Source organism: Camellia sinensis, chromosome 9, assembly GCF_055761805.1.
Source record: "Camellia sinensis isolate YWXY chromosome 9, ASM5576180v1, whole genome shotgun sequence".
Taxonomy (NCBI): Eukaryota; Viridiplantae; Streptophyta; class Magnoliopsida; order Ericales; family Theaceae; genus Camellia; species Camellia sinensis.
Genome location: NC_138969.1, coordinates 84,871,586 through 84,883,985, shown reverse-complemented (window position 1 = coordinate 84,883,985; position 12,400 = coordinate 84,871,586).

The following is a 12,400-nucleotide window of genomic DNA, read 5'->3' as shown; positions in this document are numbered from 1 at the left end:
AGAAAAAGAAAAGAAAAAAATGCGAAAAAGAAAAGAAAAAGAAATGAACAAAAAAAGGAAAATAAAAAGAAGCTCGCAAGGTCGAAAACCCGCATCGGGCACCTTGGCAAAAATTAGAGCCTGAGAAAGTGAAGGTTAAAATTCCCAAGTGTACCTTAACCGGAACTACGTAAGGCTTGATTCCCATGTTTGGGATACGTAGGCAACTTCATCCTGAAGTCCAGCCCCCAACGCTTTCATAGCGTCTCGGTCCATGCAATGGTTCCGACTTCATCTCAAAGTCTAGTCGCCAACATCTTCCAAGGTGATTGTGTCCATATCTCTGTTATAACCGTCTTCGTCATCTCTGTGTCCAAGAGTTCGACCACCACCAATGAAGACTGTTTGCGGACTGCTGCGGCACCATCCAAACAAGGGGCAACTTTCCGTTGCCACAAGTCGTCGTGAGCCGCCATTCAAACCAGGGGCAACTTTCCGTTGCCGTGCGGCGTTCTTCAAGCCAGGGGAAATTTCCCATTGCCTCCAATCCGAGGTTGCGCATCTCAAAGAGTAAGTTCCATGCTCGTTGAGCATCAGCTGTTTGCAAAATAGTTTTTGAAAATTTTTACTGAGGTTGACTATTTTCTCGAAAACTATTCCATTTTCCAAAACTGGACCATTTTTCAAAACTGGACCATTTTCTTGGACCCCAAAAGGAAAATTTTCAGTGCTTGCAGCCTGACTTGTGTGGCTTTCAAATCAAAAATTGAACAAGTACGTTAATCCGACTCTCATCTTGATCAAAACTATTTTAGTAGAAAACCAAAACAAAAAAAAAATGGTCAAAATGATGAACTAGGGGCACAGTTGAGTCAGGTGTTCTGTCTTTCCCCTGTCGCCAACGTACTTGCCAGGAGGGCACTCTATCCACCAGAAGAAATAGCTGTGAGCTAATGGCACCGAGCATGAACCCGCAACTTCCTATTCATTCGTTAATCACCTTGGGGAGGGACGAAAAATGAGTGAATAAAGAATAGAGAGGTGTAAGTTGAGAGAAAAAGCGAGCCAAAGGGTTTTGAGAGAAAAACCGAGCTTGAGTGCCAGAGTGACGTAAGAATCACAAATGAGAAAAGGGTGGGAAACAATACCCAGAGAAACTGGCTCCTCGTGATCTGAGGTCCCCCGTCGTCGTTAACGCGTCTGTATGTCGTGTCTTTGGTTTTGGTTACCTCCAACCTTTGTTTTAGGTCTCTTCCGAGCGTGTCTCGTTGTGTTTAGGTCGTGTACCCTTTTGTTTGAGTCCTCCCCACTGTGTTCAGTTGTAGGCTCGATGCCCCAGTTTGAAAAACCCTTATTTAATTACAAAAATCGTTTATGCTCAGAATGTCGTGCCATTCTCTATATTCGATTGTGTTTCAACTCCAGCTGGTTTCACCTCCGTAGTCCGTCTTGTCAGGTTGGGCTGTTTGTTCAGGATTTGCTGTGTGCAAAATGAACCAAATGCTGTGTTACGGGCTGTATGCAGATTAATCCCCAGTTGAGTAAGGGCTGTGTGTCCAGAATCAGGTAGTGGGTTGCTTGGGTTATTTTGCTGTTGGCTGTTTAGTTATCTGATTATTACAGCGCAAGTGTTCAATTTTCAGACAACCAATCAATTTCATTTACATTGAGATGTAATATGGTGTGATGCAATGCAAAGTATGAAATGTAAAGATATACAGATGTAAACACTTTTTCAGATAAAAAGCCTGTTTCATTTCATCATCTTTTCAAACACACAAGTTTTGGAAATAAAATCTGCCTGCGGCAGTACAAAGTATCCTAACTACCAACAAAAGGGAAAAGTACAAGAAAGAAGAAAAATAACAAAAATCTGTATCCATGTCAACCGGCTCCGAGGGCTATCGGTCTGTCCTAGTCCTCTTCCTGGACGAAGGTCCAGGAGCATCATCAGCATCGTCATCAGAGCCCAAGCTAGTGCTGCCTCCGGTCTCCTCCTCCGATGACTCCGCCTCCGACTCTGCCTCCGCCTCCGACTCCTCATCGTCGTCATCATCAGGGACTGGAGCTCGCGAACTACTCCCGACATGAGTGCGCCCCGCCTTGGTGCGGGGGAATGCTCTGCCCTCCTCATCTCTCCCTCGGGCGGGGATGAAAGGTCCAGCTGGAGCACCTCCTACAACGGGAATCTGGAAGGGAGGCTGAAAAAGTACATAAAAGTCAAATGCATCAGTATACTGTGAACAGTTTATCAGTACAGAATGCAGTGTATGAGTACAGTGTGTGAATACTGTGGACAGTTTATTAGTGCAGAATGCAATGTATGAGCACAGTGTGTGAATGCCGTGAGCAGTTTATCAGAGCAGAGTACAGTGCAGAATGCAGTGTATGCAGTGTATCAGACGCTGTGAGATCAGTGTGTCCGGTGTTATGTCGTGCATCAGATTATGTGAAGCAGTGTGTGAATGGTTTGAGACAGTGGTCAGAAGAACATACCGGAATGCTGTAGAGGGCCAGAAGGTCGAAGGTCCGCTGTAGCATCCCCATCATGGAGGCATTCAACTCCACGGACTACCGGGTGTACTCAGAAGACGCCTGCAATAGTACAAGATATATCAGTATTCCGCGGAATATCAAATAAACTGAAATGAAATGCTAGATACAAGATGCAAAATGAAGTAAAACATACCGGAGGCAGGTCGGGGATGCCGGCTAACTCATGACCAGCCGAGGGAGGAGCAAAGGGGATCTGGTAGATCGCCCGATCCTGCCCTCTATATAACAGTACAGTGGGCAGGGCAGGCCAGCCAGTCCCCCGTCCTCCCTAAACTCCGCCCCTGCCACGAACTCGAGCCCTCCTCGAAGCTCCTGCTCCAGCTCCCGCTCCTGTCCTAGCTGTTGGTGCCACGAGCCTGGCTTCCTCAGCTCGACGGCCGCCACTCAAAGATCGCATAATGTACATCTGCACGTACTCCCGGTAGTCGCCAATTCCTCTGAAGCGGGTCGCCTCCCAGCCAATAGTATAGTCGGCCATCTGCTCGGCAGTGAGCCTCTCGGTCTCCCTCATGTCCTCAGGAGGGTGAACCGAGACTATCTGCTCCGGTAACCCTAGGGTCTGGCGTAGGAAACGCTCACCCAGGTACCAAGCCCGATAGACCGGGCGCTCCAGTAAGATCCGGAAACGCGAGGTCTCCTCAGCACCGGCAAATCGGTCCCGAATCGTCGACGGCAACGGAGCCCAAGGCTGCCACATGATCTGAAAGTGACACACAATTTGTTATCCATCGTTATTGAAACATGCAGTGAAAAGCAAACCTTAGATAAATTCTGAACTAAAAACATACCTCGGCAGGGGTGATAGTGTCGAAGTAGCGGCGAAAGAAGCTAAATGTCTCTCGTGGCCTCCGCACGCATCTCACGTCAAAGCGTCGCGAGAACGGGACGACGAGGGGGGTCTCCCTGTCTGGCACGGGTGCAAGCCTGGGAAAGTAGGCATACACCCACAACTGCAGAGAAAACATCAATATGACTATCAGATAAAGCAAAATACAGAATAAAGCAGAAATGGCAGAGCCGTGTGTTGCGCAGTGTATTGTGTACAGTGTACTGTGTGAGCAGCGTACAGTCAGTGCAAAGCAGAGTGTATGTGTGTGCCGTGTGTGCAGTATACAGTTAGTGAAAAGCAGACTACAGTGTGTGCAATACAGAATGCAGTATAGAGTACAGAAGATAGAAAAGCAGAAATGAAAAGCGGAACAGAAACGTACCTCCCAAGCACGCTAGTAGCCCCCGAGCAACTATCCGCTGCCACGGGAAGCCGAGCTCATATACCCGTAGAGTGTGGCCAGAGCGGCGCCACCCCAATCATAGTGCAAGATCTGCCTGACGTCCACCAGTGCACTAAGTAGGCAGAGGGGCACGGTGTTTGCCCGGTCGGCGAAAATGGTCGTCCCCAGCAGGAACATGAGAAAGTCGCGCACATATCTCTCCAAGGCCTCCAGAGTCATCAGAGCCTCCTCCACCAACGCGGGCTGGACCTTGAACTGCACCTCGAACCAGGAGTAATGAACAAAGCCTGGACGGGCGAGAGGCAGCACCTCGCCAAGCAGATGGATCTGAGCGGCAGTCCACTCGTCCATATCAGTGTCGAAGGGGATCGGATCACCCCCTATCCCGATGCCTGTGAGCATCGAGAAATCATAGGGAGTCATCGTCATGTCTCCCATCGCAGATAGATGGAACGAGTCGGTGGTGTCCCACCACCTCTCCGCTAGAGCAGTAAGGAGAGGCCTGCTCGCGGTGAGTCTCGATAATTCCCTACAGAAAGCGCCGAAGCCCGCCTGGTCCATAATCTGGCAAACCGCGCCGGGAAGCTTAGCATACCAGTCCCAAGCGGCAATGTTCCCATACCCGCGGACGGTATGGGAATCTACCTGTTTTCAAACAAATAATTGCGAGGCAATACTGAATATACTAGTTTTGAAGGGCATTTAGAATTCAGTACAAATATAGCATGCGTGCAAGTGTTTCAGATTCAAACAGATCCCGGGTGCTGGTGTGCTTATGGTGAACTACAACGTGTGTTGTGTCAGCGTGTTTGCGTGGTTCAGTACAAATATAGCATGCGTGCAAGTTTTTCAGATTCAAACAGATATCGGGTATCGGTGTGATTGCAATAAACTACAGTGTGTGCAGTGTATACTGTATTGGTGTGTTTGAGTGATTCAGGGCCAACGCAGTGTGTGTGCACATGTCAGCCTCAAACAGATATTAGTTGCCAGTATGGTTGCGATCAACTACAGCGCACAGTGTGTCAGTGTATCTGAGTCAAGGAGTTAAAGGATGTAATCAGCTATGGCAGTTTCTATATTCTACATTGCGGAAAATAAAACAGAGAGAGGAATGTTACCTCAGAAGCGCCAAAGGATAAGTGAGATGTAGGCTCACGCAGCAGGAGCTCTGGTGGCATCGCTCTGTCGAAACTCCGAAACTGGCGAAGTCCGTCAGGAGGTAGCGCATGAATCGCCGGCCGATAGATCACCGGGTCGAACGGGCGGACGCTCAACGGGAGGAGCTCGACCCTGGGATCCATCTCGTGATCCGGGGGAGTCCCGCCCTGTGGAATATCATCGGCCATGTCAAAAATGGTGAGAAAATAGCCGGAAAAGGGAAAACCGGGCAAAAATGTGGAAAGTCAACCGGAAAGTCAACCTGAGAGGGTAAAAAAAAGTGGCCCGAGAAGCCGAGAAGTGAAAAAGGCACGCGAGTCGCGAGAAACTCGAGGGGAATAAGCCCCAAAAGGTGGAAATGGCAAAGGGAGCACCGAAACAAAGAAATGTTCGGTTCAAAATGTTCAAAACGCGAAGAACTTCGCGAATCCAATGATGAAACGGGCGTGAAACGTAAGAAAACGGAGAGAGGAAGAGGGGAAAATGCTCTAGAAAGAGAGGGGATGAAATTTCAGCTAGAGGGAAGCAAGAAAATAGGGTTTCAAACCCTATTTTAAAAGACCCGAGGTGAAAAGTCAAAACTGCCCCGATTCAGGCATTTTTGGCCGGTCGGCTACATTTTTGGCCGGTCGGCCAAATATTTGGCCGGTGGAATGTATTGATGGCCGGTGGACAGCCGGTGGCCTCCTATTCCGGTCGGTGAGCCTCCTTCATCCTTGTTTGGGTCAGATATGTGGTTTTGGGTCTTCACAGCTCAAAGAAGTACAAGAAAGTGCATCTCCGACACTCAACCGGCCTCCGTTTTGACCTCGGGCCGTGCCTTCTGTGCGTGGCACTCGAATTCGTGCAAGGTGTATCCTTTTCGTATCCTTTTTGGCTTTTGTAAAACTCAAAAAGTTGCCCCATGCGTATCGCATTTCCATCGCACTGTCTTGTGCATCGCATTTCAATTGCACTGTCTTGTGCATCGCATTTCCATCGCACTGTCTTGTGCACTCGCGTTGTCTAACGCATCGCGCTGTTTTGTGCATCTCATTGCATTTTACATGCATTCCATCACGCTATCTTGCGCATCGCACTGTCTTGTGCGCTTGCGTTGTCTAACGCATCGCGCTGTTTTGCGCATCTCATTGCATTTTACATGCATTCCATCGCGCTATCTTGCGCATCGCACTGTCTTGTGCGCTCGCGTTGCCTAACGCATCGCGCTGTTTTGTGCATCTCATTGCATTTTACATGCATTCAATCGCGCTATTTTGCGCACTTCTCCGCACTTGTTAGTGCATTAGCATCGCACGACGAACTGTTTTGTGCATTTGTTTTGCGCATTCGCACTGTCTAGGAGACCTTAAATCCTTGGAAGGTGCAAGACCTTTAGTGCATTGATGTGCACAGTTCGTCACATATTCAAGTTCACGTGCATCTCAAAAGCCGCGCGTTGTCGCGCACTTCAAAATCATGCATCATCGTGCATTTGCATTCGAAAAAAAAAAAAAAACAAAAACATGCATTGTCATGCATACATTTTGCATCCCGGTCCAGGAGACCCTAAATCCTCTGCAGGTGCAATTCCTTTGGTGTTTGTCGTGCCCGAACGACTTTCGGTGGTCTGGTAAAGCCACCTGCCTATGTTCGCGGTGAGTTCCTAGAAGACCAACTGGGACGGTGGAAACTAGAGTTCGAACGGCTTATGCCTAGAACGCAAAGGTTCGGGAGTTCCGATACTAAAGTCTGGTTTAAATACCCAGGGGTGTATCCTCGGCTTGAAATCTGTATGGATGCCCCATAGATTGAGGTAGCATGTCTGCACCTCAGTTCTGGATACTGAACCAACCTAGTATATCGCCCTGTTGGTAAGATAGGGAAAGCTGCAATCATAGCCGTTGCATCATAGTGCCTTGTCATGCATCCATTGTAAGTAGTGCATTGTCATGCATACATGGTAGATATTGCATTGTAGTTTGCATGCATTTATTGCATCACCTTCCATCTATGGCTTGCGCCTTTCCAGGTTGAGCTTGGTTTGGTATGTGCCCTTACTTTTCACGTTAAAGCACAGCTCTGCATGTGTACGCGCCTATTCCACACTGGTATGTTGGTTTGAGGGTTGCGACACCTTTTCTGTGTCAGACATGGCTCGTATGCGTACATGCCTTTCCTAGGCAAGATTTGGTTTGGCCGCGTGCCATATCCATTGTATCCATTCCTATTCCATTGCATATTTGTAGATATTGCATTGTAGTTTGCATGCATTCATTGCATCACCTTCCATCTATGGCTTGCGCCTTTCCATGATTGAGCATGGTCTGGTATGTGCCCATACTTTTCACGTCGAAGCATAGTTCAGTGGACCGTTCTATGTTAGCCGCGGCTTGTTTGCGTACATGCTTTGCCTAGGCAAGATTTGGTTTGGCCCGCGTGCCATATCCATTGTATCCATTTCCATTCCATTGCATTTTAGATTGCATGCATTCATTGCATCACCTCCCATCTATGGCATGCGCCATTCCATGTTGAGCTTGGTCTGGTATGTGCCCATACTTCTCGTGTCGAAGCATAGTTCAGTAGACCGTTCTATGTTAAACATGGCTTGTATGTGTACATGCCTTTCCTAGGCAAGATTTGATTTGGCCTGCGTGCCATATCCATTGCCGTCCCCCCCAGCATATTTATATTACATTGTAGTGTAATCTTTGCATCCGGCATTAGGATTGTAGTCCTTTCTCCAGCGGGTCGTTTCCCCACTTGTGTCAATCCCCCCCAATACTTGTTCTTGTGTCCGTCTACATTACTCATAGTTCAATTGACCGTTCTATGGTAGACAGACTTGTTACCTCCATCAATCTATTTGACGTAGGTGTGGTTTCGAACCGCTCATGGTTGGATCATGATTCAATTGCTTTGCATGTAGTTTGCATTGTTTCAATTACATTGCATCTTCATTCGCATTGTTTATACATTGTTTTGTATACATTGCATATCATTTTGCATCCACTTTTGCATTGTCATGCATGTTACTAATAACATCGTACCTGTTGAGTGGTTTTCTTTGCAGGCACGATATTGTATGTACGGTTCATTTGAGGCTAGTGCAACCAGACGAGCCGGACAGGTATTGTACTCTCCGCGTGAGACGTATTGAGAATTGCATAATTCTCTTACATCCTTTCTGCATTGTAGTGTAGTTCGGTGTATGCTAGCTTAAAATTGTCGCATGTATGCTTCATTACAGTTTTCTTTGCATGATCATAAGTTATGTCCGGCTCTGTGCATTGTCTTGCATTTTGCCCCTGCCTTCGGGCGCATATCTTGTTTGTCTTGCATGTTTGTCTAAGTCTTCGGCCTTGTCAAAAATGGGTCGTCTCTGGGCTTTGACATTCATTCCCGTCATTGTTATGACTTTCGAGTTCTGCCAAAGAGGGGCAACTGTAGACACCCCATTTTTGACCGTCCTCTAGACTTGGACGTCACCGTTTGAACACCTGGTGATCATCCATGTTTGTGTTCGTTTGGAGTTCCCAGAGGTCTCGGCTACGTGCCTTGCCTCAGGATCTCCGAACTCGACTGTTTTGTGCATGGTTTGACACCAAACACTTGTGTTTTGCCTTTGAGAGGCAGGGTAGGGCTTGTAGACCATCCCCACCCATCACCGGCCATGGCTTGAGGCCACCGGCTCTGTTTTGCTTCTACCGGCCAAATATTTGGCCGGCCGGCACTATAGATGGCCGGCTGGCTATCTTTTTTTTGGTCAATTGCATTTTTGGCCGGCCGACTACTGTGCAGCTGCTTTTGCAGATATTTTGACACAGCTGTCTTGCATTTGGCTCCCCTCCATACACGTGTATGGAGGGATCTCTCTCTTGAGAAGCTTGTCTTGTAAGCTTTACAAGACAAAAAGCTCTATAAGAGGAGCCCTCCTCTCCCTTGTTTAGGTTGGAGAGTTTAGACAGCCATATTAGGGTTTTGAGTTCTAGGGTTAGGATCCATACACATTCTATCTCTATACCTCTCCATCTTTTTACCTTTGTGTGTGTTTAAGTGTGTTTGTGTCTTACTATTGCACACAAACACATAGTGTTTCACCTTCCCTTAGCTACTGAGGTTCTAAGAGGTTGTTCTTGAGGTTCTTGGGTGGTTTTGAGCTTGGAGAAGCAGCTGGTCCACCATTGTTGAAGAGCGTCTTCAAGGGTAACAATTTTGCCTTTTTATTCCCCATTCTTGCATTGTATTTTTACCTATCTTAGAACTGTTTTTGTGCTTAGTGTATAGCATAAAAAAGTTCTTTTTTCAAGCCCTCTAAATAGTTTATTTAAAGTGTTTTGTGGTTTGGAGGTGTTTGACCGCTCTTAGGCCTTGAGAGGCCCCATTTTGAGCCATTTTGAGTGAGCTTCGGGACTTTGGTGTTTGGGCCTCCTCACCACTGAAATCTTGAGGGATTTCAGTGGTAAGGATGGTGCCTTGAAGTCCCAAGAAGGAGAGGGCCACCCCCTCTCCTTGTTGTCCTTGAAATGGACCATTTTTGGCCTCTTGAGGGAGCACCTAGCTAAGCTCAATGTTGACCATGCCTTGGCTGTTTTTTGTGCTTATTATGTCATAATATGCCTCTGTTTTTAGTTGGTTTTGGTACACCATGCATGCTTAGCATACCTACCTTGTAATGCCATGTTTAGGCCTTAACATGCCTTAGGTTGTAAACCTTTGTTCAAGCTTGTTTTAGGCCTAGTTTTGTGAAGCTTCTATGCTTATTTTGCCATACTATAGGTCTGTCCATAGTTGTTTGGGTCGGCCATGGCATGCATTGTATAGCCCCTTTACATTTTTGGCTTGTTGGCTTTAAGTGTGTGAATGTGTGGCATGAATCCTTGTCTTAATTTAGTGATTTGGGGCCATTTGCCATGTTATTTCAGTCCCTTTAACATGCTTGTATGCTTGCCTTGGACACTCCTTTCATGCTTTGAAAGCTTGTGTAGCATGCTCCATGTTTTGGCGTTTGTGCGTGTCTTTGAATTTAGGTCATTTGGAGGCCATCTAAGTGATCTTTAGGCCTTGTCTTAATGTGCTAAAACTCTGTTTTTTGTCAATAAGTTCATGCCATGTTTGGTCTTGCTAAGTGTAGTTTGATACTTCATTGGTTTGCTTTGAATGCTTGGGCCTTTTGTTACATGTTTAGCCTATCTCGCTTGCTTGGTTTGGCACCATATTCTCGCATGATTTTCAGAGCTTAATGCATGTCAATTGTCTGAGTTTGTACCCTCTTGAGTGTGCTTGAGAATTGCTCTTTAATGCTTAAGTGTTGGTCCTTGTGTGCACACATGTTTGCATGCCATTTAGCCCTCATTTTATAGCACTTTGGCCACTGTTTTGGGCCTATTTAGAGCTGCCCAAACCATGCTCAAGTTCACCCTTTGCTTGTTTGCATGTTTGCCTCGTATACTAGCTTGCATACTTGTTCATTGCTTTTTTGTTTGCATTGCCATGTTGCATGCCTAGTCAACATGCTTAGGTTGCATTGCATTGGCATGCATGCTTGGCCTCTTGATTATCCATGATAGAGGTTAAGTCCCCATTAGTTTGGTTGTGTGCATTGCATTTCATTTGACATGAAAATGCACACTTGGTCCCTTGGGCCATCACGCATGGAAATTCACGATTGATGGTCCGAGAACCAAGGAGCATGTCCCTTTGAGTCATTACCATGATAAGGGACATGATTGGTGCATACATTGCTTGAATTGTATCGCCATGCTCTGCCTTGCCCTCGGTTGCTGTCAATTGCAAGTTCTGCAGGAATCCTCTGTCGGCCGGCAGTTCCAAGTGCCGACCGGCAATCCTCCCTTGGCCGATGGCTTCATCAACGGCCGGTGACCACATTCCACTGCCGGTGGAAATTCCATTCAGCCGGTGGTGTCCCCCAATGTCCAAGGAAGCAGTCCTGAGACTTTGGAAGTCTCCAGAGGAGTATATCAAGGAAAACAGAGGCAGCCTAGGCATGGCAGCGCACTTCCGAGCAGGACCGAGCATGCATCGCATCGAGCTCTCCTCCCGAGGCGGTTTATCTGTTTTCCCCAGATTAGTTAATTTGCTTAGCTAATTAGATGGTCAGTAATATTTAATTAGCTTGTAGGTTAATTATTTGTAATATTCTTTCGGTTCCTCCGAGAGAGGGCAAATCTGTAATAAGTGTGGGTGCGTGTGTGTGCATGTCTTCCAATCCCCATTTCTTTCTTCCCTTTTTACTTACCTGCTTTGATGGTTAGTAATAGGACATGTTCAATTTAGCATACCTTATGCTATGCATGCGTGCATCCATGCATTTGTATTGCATGCATCAGGCTCGGTACATCACGCTAACTGCATTTTACTTCAATTCGAAATTGAATACGTGCATCAATTGATTGCATTTCACATGCCATGCTTAAGTTAGCCGAGCCTACTCTAAGTGCATTCCGTATGCGTTGCATTAGACATTTAAACATGGACTTGGATCATGCATTAGTTGCTAATGAGTTCTTTGTTTTGGCACGGAGTACGATGTAAGTATTTATGCTTTAGCATCCTCGCATGCGTGTGAATGCTATCATGACAGCATGCTTACCATGTGGCTAAATGCTTACGTGTTAAACTGTTTTAATGCCTGTGGGTGAAGGTTGGATTGTCTGAGTTGGAAAAACTCGTTGAAATCCGTATTTTAGCCTACTTGCGAGTAGCAAATTCCAAAGTGTTTTTCGAGACAAACGGATATGCAATGTTTATTTCCAAATTAGGCAATCTAGTCTATACTTGTGTACTGTGCGTATAACATAGTAATTCTAGGCTAATAAATGAAATAAGAACACATAAAGTTTTCAAAACTAGATATCACGGTTAGTAGAGGCCGATCTTCGGATCGGGCGAGAGGGGGTGCTCATAGCTGACCTTCCCCAATCGTACCCAAGCTCCCGAGCCGAGGCAACTTTGGCAATGACGGACACGTGGCCTTTGGCACCGAGTCAGGGTTTACTAAATTTCCCCATTAAAAAATATTTAGGTGGCGACTCTGTATCTGGCAAAGCAGTCCATGTTTGGCACTTCTTTCAAAAATCTGTTTTTCTCAAAACGATTTTTCGGATTTGGACTCTTTGGTTCAGATTAGGAACCGTGACAATTCGTGAGTCCGAACTGTAGTAAGCCCGCAAAACGAATGGAACGGGACTCATCCTCCCGGAGCGTTCGGGGACGTCTACAGTAAGCAATTGGACAATAACATATTTCAAATATCTTTGTTATGATATTACTCACAGTGATCGGTTGGTTGGTTTGCCCTGGAGCTTGACGCTACACATCACATAACACATACGGGTCACAAATGATTCAATCCGTTCTTTAATTCACATATTCCTCTTTAGGCTTTATGCTTATCCCTTTAATTCATTTACAATGCTTAATGCATGCCTAAGAGTACTTAGAAGTGAAAGAAAACGGAAAACGAAACA